Raw genomic sequence first — 10,528 nt, 5'->3', positions numbered from 1 at the left:
CTTCTGTTCTTTTTAATCTCTGAGACTCCAGTAAAGTCTGAAACCTCATACCATCTAGTGTGGTGCTGACTGAAGAAGAAGCGGCAGACAATGAAAAGATTTGTGGCCCACCCACATCCAGCACCAACCCCAGCCCCCCAACCCCTCCCTGGAAACAAAGTGACAGCTCATCAGAGAGACTGTTTTTGGATGCTCCAGGGGCATGATCTGCAGTGAAGTGAGTGGTGGTCCTTAGAGGATACCGTGACAAGGAGGAACAGTCAGAGAGCATCTCAGGAGGGGTAAGTCTATCCCTCAAGATAGACTAGAGGGAGGTGGGCCCTCGGGTTTGGGATGGGAAGGAGGGAAAAAAAAGGTGATGCTTGGGGTATGTTGGCGTTCATGAGTGTTTACTCAATGCCAAGTGCATCACATACATTATCTCACTCCCCACCACCGACCTCAGAGGGTGAGGATGTAGGAATTTGCCCCCAAGAGACACAGTTGGGAGTGCTGGGGGTTTCTCCCAGTCTGTTCTGTAAAGTCCCTGCTACAAAGCTTTACTTTGTGTTGGGACCAAGGAGACGCATGAATGGTCAAGAGAAGGTCAGGGCAGGCTGACCTTTTGTAGTCACTGAGTGAGTCACGAACAGGAAAACATTGGAGGGGCACCTTGAGGACCCCTGATGCCCACAGCCAGGGGGCACGTATCCTATGTGGACATGAGGACTACCTCATGCGTTTGGCCTGGGACACTGTTAGGTTGGGCAAACTGGCTTTCTGGTTCCAAGCTATAGTTCCATAAACAAATCCTTCTTAATTACCCCCGCAGCTCAACACCTCTGGTGTATCTAGCTCATTCCACTGCCACGCCTACTCTTGTTGGATCCAGTTCTAAAGTAAACTATGTTCTTTGAGAGCTGTTGCATACCGATGAGTTGGCAGCCGGTCTGAACTGACCCACAGACTCATACAAACCAACAGGACCTCAGCACCCTCACCCAGGCTACCCAAACCCTTGGACCAGGGAGGCATAGTCTTGCCCACATCAACGGTCGGGCTGCTTTCTTGGGGACCAACAAACCGAGTTTCCTTCTCTACACTTACTCTGGCAATCCATGAGGTAAGGGGGAGAAAGTCTGCCTGGGCTCTTTGTAGAAAAAATAAGTCAATGTGGGGGGAAATTGAACCCTCTTTTCCATACCTCAAGTCTAGACAGACTGTTCACCACTCCTGGGGGATTCGAAGTGTGTTTTTAATTTGCTCACTTGATGCTCTCTATCGGATGACCACACTTGGATTACAAACTGTGAGCTTCTTCCCACCATCCCTTGGCCATTTCTCAGCCCAGAGCTGGAGCACAGTGGAAGCCTCGGGTCCCACCATGCCTGGTTCCATGGTTTTCCCTTCTTGGTAACAGAGATATGTGCAGGGATTCTGTCCCTGACAGCATCCTTTCCATGGCTTCAGGGCCTTGCAAAACAGCAACCCTCCCTCAGAGCTTCTCCGTCATGAAGGCAGAGGATAAAGTGCTAATAAGGTCTATTATGGAAAAGGCGCAAGGCTTATCTGGGTGAATTGTGTTGGTGAGACATTTTGCTTACCTTCCCCCAGAAGCTTCTGTCTTTGATGAAACATTGCCTGATTGTGAGTGAATGCATTTGGATTTCTCAGCGTTTGCTCAGCTCCCTAAATTTCTGCTGTGACAAATGCTCTGTGGCAGTGGGTGGCAACCGTTTCCCTGATGCTCTGCATTCTATGAGCCCGAGAGTGAACAGGCATAGAGCCCCCTTCTCCCAACATCTCTGGCACATAGATTCTAGGCAGAGTTGCTCAGAAAAAGTGTGTCCTTTGCCACAGGCAAGCTTTGGGGAAATAATTTCTTTTTCATTAGTTGGGTGTACAAAATAGAGCAAAACATGGTGATGGTGGTAAGGGGGCCATTTTAGACGAGACTTTATCCAGGTCTCCCATTGGGACCCCTTCAATCACGGGCTTGGCTTCCCTTGTCTTGCTCTGCACTGTCTTGGGACAGTGTTAACTCAGTCAGCTTCAGTTTTTCAAAGCAGAGTGAGGTAGGGGTATCTGAGAAGGTATGAGCCAACAGAAAAAAAACCTTTAAAAAAATATTTCAAGTCATGAAGATGGATTTTCTTCTGTGTAAAGAAGCAGCCCAAGTCAGTTGAGGGGCAGGGCTGAACATGCCAGAAAAGTAGTGAGTGGATTCCTTGCGAAAGGTTCGTGGAGCTTTGGTGGCATTTGGTTTTCTCTGATTTTTTTAAAAAAATTTAATATATAAGATACTGTAACTGCCAAGAATGCTTTGCTCTGCAGAGCCCAAACTTGGAATTTCTCATGCATGTCACTTTCCTGTTCTCAGCAATTCATTTTTTCTATGCTAGGTTACAAATCTACCCTGGACATTTTCACAGCTCAGTGATTTTCCAAAGATTCAGCTTTGGCTCCCGTGCTTCGCCTTTTACCTGCCCCGTGACTTCTGTGGTTTTAATGCTTCCCAATTCCTCCTCGTCGAGTTTTCATTGGGTTGCTTATCTGTCTCAGCAGTTTGACCCTGAGTTTAACCCAAACCCCTCTTGCTTCTACTGTTTAAGATGCTAATGATGACTATTGCCTTTCTTCTTTTCAATATGATCCTCATTAATATTATTACTATTATATATATATAGGTTTTTGTCCTCATTTGCCTTCCAACAAGCCTATAATGAGCACCTGTGATGTTGCAGGAACTGTGCTAGGTCCTGCGAAAGCATTGTATAGCCCCAGTTCTCATGACAGTTATAGTTGAGAGGGTACGCACCTGGGAACAGGTGATCACACTCCAGCAGGACACATAGGATGATGAATGGGGACTGCAGTGCAGCAATGTAGTCATGACATGATCACTGTATTCATGGGAAGGACATCTACTTTGCCTGAAGAAGTCCTCATGGAGACATGATCCTCAACTCCCTTGGTAGGCAGGAAGGGACCTTCTGGGGGCAGAGGAAAGGCATTCCAGAACAAGAAAATAGCACTTGCAAAAATACAGAGTCATGAGAGAGCATATGAGCGGAAGATACAAGGAATACGAAGCTGGCATGATGGGAGGTAGGTGGCCCAGGGAGTGGTGAGGGACGATGACACCGGAAAAGCTGCAGAAAGAATGCATGTGAGAAGGGACTTTGTGTTGGATGCTAAGAGGCTCGGGCAGTATTCCTAAGGTAGTGGGAGACCACATAAGATGATATTTATATTTTAGATGATATTTATATTTTAGAAAGGTCATTTTGTTTGCCAAGTGCAAGGTGTATTGGAGTGGATAAGACCAGTGCCAGGGAAACCATTAAGAGATTCCTACAAGGCAGAACCCACAAGATTTAGTGGCAGATTGGCTGCTAGGACCAAATGTAGCTCTGCAATAGGAACCTGAGAGTCACCTGGTCTCATTCGCGAACTTTCCCCAAAGTCCAAATACCAAACTTAGAATGGAAAAGAGCGTTTTCTTGACATTTGCCTTCACACGTCCACTATGGTCTCCTGGGTACAGAGACATGAACTAATGGTTCCCGGATGTTATGGGGAGTCAGTGACTGTGTAGGGCAGGTGCCAGCGGTCATTTGCTTTTCTGCTCCATTGAAATGAATGGCTCTATGGGGAGAAGGAGAGTTTTCAACAGACTGAGCCTGCATCTCTTTTTCTCTCTGGGTACCTATGCCACCAATGCCCTGGGTCCCTGTTGAACCCCAGTGTTGCCCCTTAGGAGGTCATGCAGGAAATGTGTCACTCCTTATTGTGGAAACTCGAAGTTGGGACAATATCAGAAATAACGACAGAACTGCTGAAAGTTGGAAGCCCTTGTACCTACCATTAACTGTCCAAATGTATTCTCACTTTAAAGGCATCAGATCCTAAGTTGTCTTTCCTAAGGATTATGCCTGAGAGCAAATGCTATTTTCAGTCCCATTTTGCAGGGAGGTAAAGAAGACGGAGAAGAGGCGAAGGGAACTGAGTGTCTCCTGAGTGTTTCCAAACATGGTCATATGGAACATGATGTTTGTAAGACATGCTGGGGTTAGTGGAGATGCTGCTGCAGTTTCAGGCTACTACCTCAGGCCCAGATACTCATCTCAGGCCCAATATGGCCTCAAGGGCCAGGCGTCAACATCCTGGTGCCCATGACCCTACAGGTACACGGAAAAGCTCAGGGCTGAGTAACCAGAACCAAGTCACAGGGGCAGAAAACGGCAGAGCTGTGACTCAGTGTCAGCCATATATTCCTCCTTCTTTCGCTTGGCAGGTGGGTGATAGGCCTTGACATGTTAAGCGAAGTCTCATGGTTTGTAGTATCTGGAAAAATCGGCACTGTGGGGTTTAAGTCCTGATCTACTTTAGGGTCGCCACTTTAACTCTAGAACTTTCTCCCTAGAGCTGAAAGTCCTTGAGTCCTGAAAGGGACTCAAAGAGATTCCAGTTTAGTTTTCATTAGACCCAAGGAGAAGACTATGTCAGAATATACATGTATTGCTGGTTCAAGTCACTATGGAATAAATTTATTGGCTCAGAAATCTAAGTTTTCCTTAATTAATTGAGGATAGTTGAATGTAGTAATTGGTTTTAAAGACTTCTGCTCAATACCTTCTCTTTTCCCCACACCAATTGGACATTTTCAGAGGGGGAAGTGATGGTCAGCTTGATAAGGGGATTAAGGGAAAGCCCAAAGGGGCTTTTTACCTTCATATCCTGGCCAGTAAAGTTATTCCAATTTTACAGGTTGAGAAAAGAAAGTACTAGACTATGATAAGTTAGCCTAAGCCAAAACGTAGAGGAAAGGACATAGACCTCCCCAGTCTATTTTGTCTTTTGGGATCTATAAGATTCATGAATATTATTAACTCTGCTCTAGATAGCAAAAAAGTGGTTGACTTGATTATGTAATTCATAATCTTCATGAACAAGCAGGGAGTGGAAACTGGAAACTAAAAAAACAAAATGGGATGAACCATCCAACAAACATCTTCGAAAGAAAGAAAGAAAGGAAAAAAGGGGAAGGATGGAAGGGAGGAAAGAAAAGTATGAAGGAAAAATTAGTATGGAGACGTATAGGAGGTAGACCTCTAGAAAAGTCAAGAATAATCAGATAATAACCTTAAGGTCAAGGGGTTCATAGGAGTCCATTCTTGACTCCAGATGGAATGATCTTCAGCCGTGCTTGCCGAGCTTATTGTGAAGAATGTGCAGAGAAAGTGTCGCTGTTCTTGCTGTTTCTTTGTCAGAATCTGTGAGCAAATAGAGAGCACTGTCCTTACCCATGAAACTCTCTGGTTCTGTTTGAGGAATAATAGAAAAAAGCAAAAATAATACAGAGACTGACAGTTTCAAGACTATTGAGAGTCCACAGGTGTTTGACCCCAAGTAGTTGCTCCAGGAAACGCTTATTAAGGACTTGAGCTGTTAATGTAAAATTCAACCCAACAGCATCACATTAAAAAAACAGAACATTGGAATTAACTTTAAACAATCCTTCTAAAGGTTCATCAAGCCCAGGTCACCCATTGTGCAAAAGAAGAAACTAAGGTCTAGAGAAGCAAATGGACTTGCTCAAAGTCCCCAGGGAAAACACCAGCCTGAATCCCCTCAATGTCGTTTTGGGTCAGTAACTTTCTCACTCAAAGAAGCCTGTTGTTATTTTCCTAAAACGGTTCCCAGGAGGCAACTGTCTACCTCAGTGGGCATGCGCACATATTTACATCCTATAGTTATCAAGCCTTGTAAATTTTGCAGTCCAGTTAGACAAATGTCACCCCCTTATGCTTCTAAAGGAAGCTTCTTGAATATGCTATGAAATACAAACCAGAAATTTCCATTTATTTAGAATTTCCCCAGGTCCATCACCCTCCCTCACTTGCAATTGCACAAACACCAGAGTTTCTTGGCTTGCGTTCAGGAACTGTATTTACCAGGGTGTATCAATGTGGCGCCATATCCCCAGGGAGCAGATTTAAATATGCAACACAATGCTGGCGAAAGCAACAGGTTAATACTGTCTTTGCACTTAGAACAACCAAAGCTCTCTCAGGTGACCACCCCTAGGGGAAGACTCATGGTTCACTGCCTTCGATTAAATTCTTGGGAGCTTTCTGGCTCTATCCAGATCTGCCATTTGTCCTTGAGGAGCTTGACAGAATCTGGAAACCATGTATAACTGTTGCTAACTTCTCCCAGGAAAAGACCCCAAAATTTGGTCCCTTGGAGTTCATGTCCAGTGATGTTATGTTCAGAGAGAAAAGAGTAATCCCAGCTTTGTGCTGGACGGCGCATTCGACCATTTCAGGGATCAAGGTATTCTGATGCTGTTAGGGATCTGGACCGCTGATGAATTATGCATACAGGAGAGAGAGCTCAAACTGGATTCAGAGATAAGTCACAGGAATGGTCCAAAGGTCACCTCAGAAGGCCTCTGGGGAAGTCCAAGCTGTGTTGGGCTTTTCTAAAGGGTGAAGACACAATCCCGACCCTGCCGAAGTTTCGGTCTCGCTGGAAGGATGGGTGTGAGTGACGGGCATAAGTATGGCACATTCTCACTAATGCGTCTCTCTTCCTGAGTCTGTTTCTAGGGTGGCCTGAGTGAGATGGAGTGCTTGGTCTCCTCTCGCAGCCACTCCATCCCCTCAGATGGGGAGAAGAGAAGCCCTGAGAGGTCCTAGCTAAGAATGCTCACGTGAACCAGGCCTGAGAATCCCTTCAGGGGCTGGGGCTCTCTGTGCTCCTTGGCCTTGCACAGATCCCTTGTGCGGGAGAGTCAAGGTTTCCTTTCCGAACCAAAGCTAACCCTCACTGCTGTTAAGACTCTGATGAGATGAAGGAAAGAGGCTAGCTGAGAAGTGGAGAAAAATGTGCACAGGATTTGGATTTTATTCAGCTTTTTATTCACGTGTTCTTTTGGCTGGGTGTTTCCAGTCTGGTGGATTTCTACGGACTAAGATGCTTCTTAAAGTGTCTAGTGGCAGTGAAAGGAGGGGAGGCGAGGGCTGCGTGCTGGGTCCAGGCTGGCTCCTAGAGCAATATGAGTGGGGAGATCCAGCACTCAGGGCACAAAGTGGCCCCATTCCTCCCGGGGACTCTGCTTAGAGTGGCAGTGAAGTGAAGATGGGAAATGGGTCATCATCTGAGGTTGGCCAAGGGTGGTGGGCTAAAATTGCTTTCCAGTAGAAGCAGGGGCTGGTTTTCTCCTACCTACTGAAGACAAGATGACCGTGGGTTGAAATCTCAGCCTCAGGATTTGAGTAGATACCAAGGAGAAGATTGGGCTGTAGAGGTGTTGGGAGCCAGGAAGAGATCTCAGAGGGACCTGGAGTCTTTATGCAATCATGGAATCCATGTCCATCTGTCTGGGAGGTGGTTCAAGGGCTGCTGGCCTACAAGTGGGGCACGTCTCGGTGCTCTTGGAAGTCTCTTCCCTTCCTGCGTCCTGGAAGGGGGCTTAGCATGAGCTTCTGACTCTTGTCTTATGTTCCTGCACCACAGACATGAATCCCCAGTGACACTGTGTCTAGTGCCTTCAAGAAACAGATACGTTTTTCTAACTACACACAGTGTAATCGTGTCCTAGGGACAGCTGCTTCTGGCTACCTCCCCATGTTCCAGCCTTTCTTCTGACTGCTGGGATCCACAGGATAAATGAGCCTTATAGCTTTCTTCCTGCCTGAGGCTGCAAATACGTCAGAGGTGCCATAAACCCCAGGTAGCCAAGAGGTCAAGGCTTCCTCCCATCTCCCCTGCCACCTGCCTCTCTTGGCCCTGCTGCTTAAAGCTTTGGCCTCCTCATTCCTGAATATTGGCTGCTCTGTTCTAAGGGCTCCAGCCCCTCCGGTGGTGCCATTCCAACCCCCCACCCCAGCTCACTGCTTCATCATCACGGAGTCTGGCCTGCAATGGTTCTGTCTGTGTGCTTAGCCATGTGAGCAAGGGGGCCCCGGGGACTCCAACAGCCAGACCACGGAAAGGCCCATTTCCAAATGCAGATATGGGGAAAAAGCCAGGCATGTGTCATCATTGACTACAGACCAGATGCCCGGCCACAGGGGGCCCTGCCTGTGACCGTGACCGAGGACGGAGAGGAGGGGCAGCTCCTGACAGAGAGAGGCTGTTTCCTTCTCTGCTCTGCTGACTCTCCTGACCCCGGGATCTGTAGAAGTAATCCCCCTGTGCACAGCATGTTTCTGCTTTTCAGAATATTCTAGGCACGGCCAGCAATGTGGCCCCCATGGCTCAGGGAGGGAAATGATTGCCTCGGGGCCTGGTCACCTGAGTTGGTCAGGGCACAGCTGGGTCCCCCCCAACCCCAGTCTCTGCGGATTTTCCTCAGCATCACTCCTGGATTTCAGAGCCTCTCACTTTCTGGAGCAACTCCAGACTGTCTCCTCCCTTCTGCTCTCCTTGCATCCTGATAGCTCTTGGTCCTGCAGTGAGAACCTCCAGCCTGCGCGTCCCTAGGCCTCCTACTCAAGACGATGCGGGCCCTATGTTCCAACTGGTGATACCGCCACTTTTCTTAAGAGAGAATCTTCTAGAATCCCTGGCAAACGGAGAGCAGAGAGGCTTCCCAAGTTCCCCAAACGCTCTCTTTCTGCAGGTGACATCCACATTTAAAAGGCACCCATTTCCCCACATATTCACCCCACCCTGCTACACCTGTGAAGTATCCGGCTTTTATCTGAGGCAGACAGTTACTGTTTCTGTTTTAAATTGTCAACATAGGCAAGACTCTTCACTGGAAAGCAGCTACAACACATGTCATCCTTTCAGTCAAACATTCTTCCTTATGTCTAACTGAGCTCCCTCTGGCTAAGTTCAAACTCACTTTTATATAGTCTGTCACTCATCCATCTGAATTTTCCCAAACACAGCATCATTTTATCTGTATGGTGACCCCGGGAGACAGCTATTTTGTTACTATTATTTGACAGATGGAAGAACTGAAGCTTGATTTGTGCCCATTGTAGGTTGGAGGCAGCTCCTTTCAGAACTCTCCAGATTTTCTAAGTCTGCCTGAAATTCTAGAACTCACTGAGCAGTGCCCTGGGCAGGTGCTGTTTGGGAGGGAGGGAGCCTGGCTGGCCCAGATGGGTTTGTGAGGAGGCTGCTTTTGAGCTTGCCCTTGGCCCCAGTGAGACCTTTCCTCTCTCATCTTGGCATTGTTAACCCCTCAGTTTTGGTGCCCCATGCCCCCCTGATTACTGATACTTGCCAATGTCACCCCCGATTACTGTGGCTTTCTTAACCCTTAGCACGATCTATAATTACCAGGATTATTTGGTTCCTTTTTATTATCTGTCCATCTCTCTCCACCTCTCTGAATATCAGTCTTGTTCATATTATATCCCAGGTTCCTCACACAGATGGTAGACTCTGAATAAGTATTTATTAACAGAGGGACAAGGAACAACAAGAAAAGGAAGAACAAACAAGAAGGATAGAAAGAAAGGAAACAATTGGAAGGCCTTTCCTTCCCTTTGGTTTTCCTTTCCTACCATGGACATCAGAATTCATGCATCATATGGGCCAAACCTTACGGGACTTGTGGTAGAAGGATCTAGAAGGCTGGGGTCCTCATTCCAGCTCTGCCTCCTATGAGCAATCTAACTTCCTTATGCTTCTCCTCCTCCCTTGTAAAATAGAGATAATGATATCTACTTCATGGGGTCACCCTGAGGATTAAATGAAATAATTTCTGCAAAGCCAGTTTCTGGCTCATGGTAGATATTCGGCAAGTGTCATTCCCTTTTCCCTGCAGTAATTTCAACCTTCCAACCTGAGTCCTGCACAGTAAAATCAAACCCTGCAGTGTGCCTCCAACCATATATGAAAGGCTATCTGCCCAGCTGGTATAAAGATACATAAAGAATACACAGCCAGCCTTCTGTCTGTGCCAAAGAAAGTCACATTGAAGAGATGCATTTTAATGAGTTTCTTCCAGTAATTAAACCCAAGGGACACATATAGCAGCTGAAACCATGGTAGGCTGAATTCTAACTTTCTAGCTCTGTGAACTTGGATTAATAGCTTGGCTTCTCTGATCTTTGGTTTTCCCCTCCACACACTTGGAATAGCAATGATGTTGTGTATGTCATCGAGTAATTGTAACTGTTGAGTGTATGCATGCAGAGCGCCTGGGAAGTAGTAAGGTCCCTAAGTGTTAGCTATTGTTGATCCATGGGTTAGAGGAAAAACTACCCCCCATACTAAACTAGATTCAAGAATATGTCACGGAGCCTTCCTTAATTGTCAGTTACTTTTATTCATCCTTTTGTTTTGTTTTTATAAGGAAGTTCCACACCCAGCATGGAGCCCATCACAGGGCTTGAACTCATGACCCTGAAATCAAGAGCTGAGCTGAGATTGAGTTGGCCGTTTAACCAATGGAGCCCGGGAACCCCTCCTTTCATCTTTAAATAATATTGAAAGATACAACCCCTTCCTGTTTTCATTCATTCATCACTCCATCCATTCAACAAACACTAGCTATAGCCACAGAATCATGTGCCATTCT

At 46.6% G+C, this 10,528-nt stretch overlaps 1 protein-coding gene across 1 annotated transcript in view; it reads left to right on the top strand.

Moving 5' to 3' along the window:
* Positions 1-895: 895 nt before the first annotated feature.
* KCNJ1 (potassium inwardly rectifying channel subfamily J member 1) overlaps positions 896-10,528 on the top strand; it is a 29,397-nt gene continuing 19,764 nt past the window's right edge. The window contains exon 1 of the mRNA XM_044258193.1: positions 896-1,102. The gene's annotated coding sequence lies outside the window, so the exon portion shown is untranslated. The remainder of the gene's footprint in view (positions 1,103-10,528) is intronic.

This window comes from Neovison vison, chromosome 7 (assembly GCF_020171115.1).
Source record: "Neovison vison isolate M4711 chromosome 7, ASM_NN_V1, whole genome shotgun sequence".
NCBI classification, from domain to species: Eukaryota; Metazoa; Chordata; class Mammalia; order Carnivora; family Mustelidae; genus Neogale; species Neogale vison.
The sequence above is the reverse complement of the archived record's forward strand: the minus strand, read 5'-3'. Positions and strand labels throughout refer to the sequence as shown.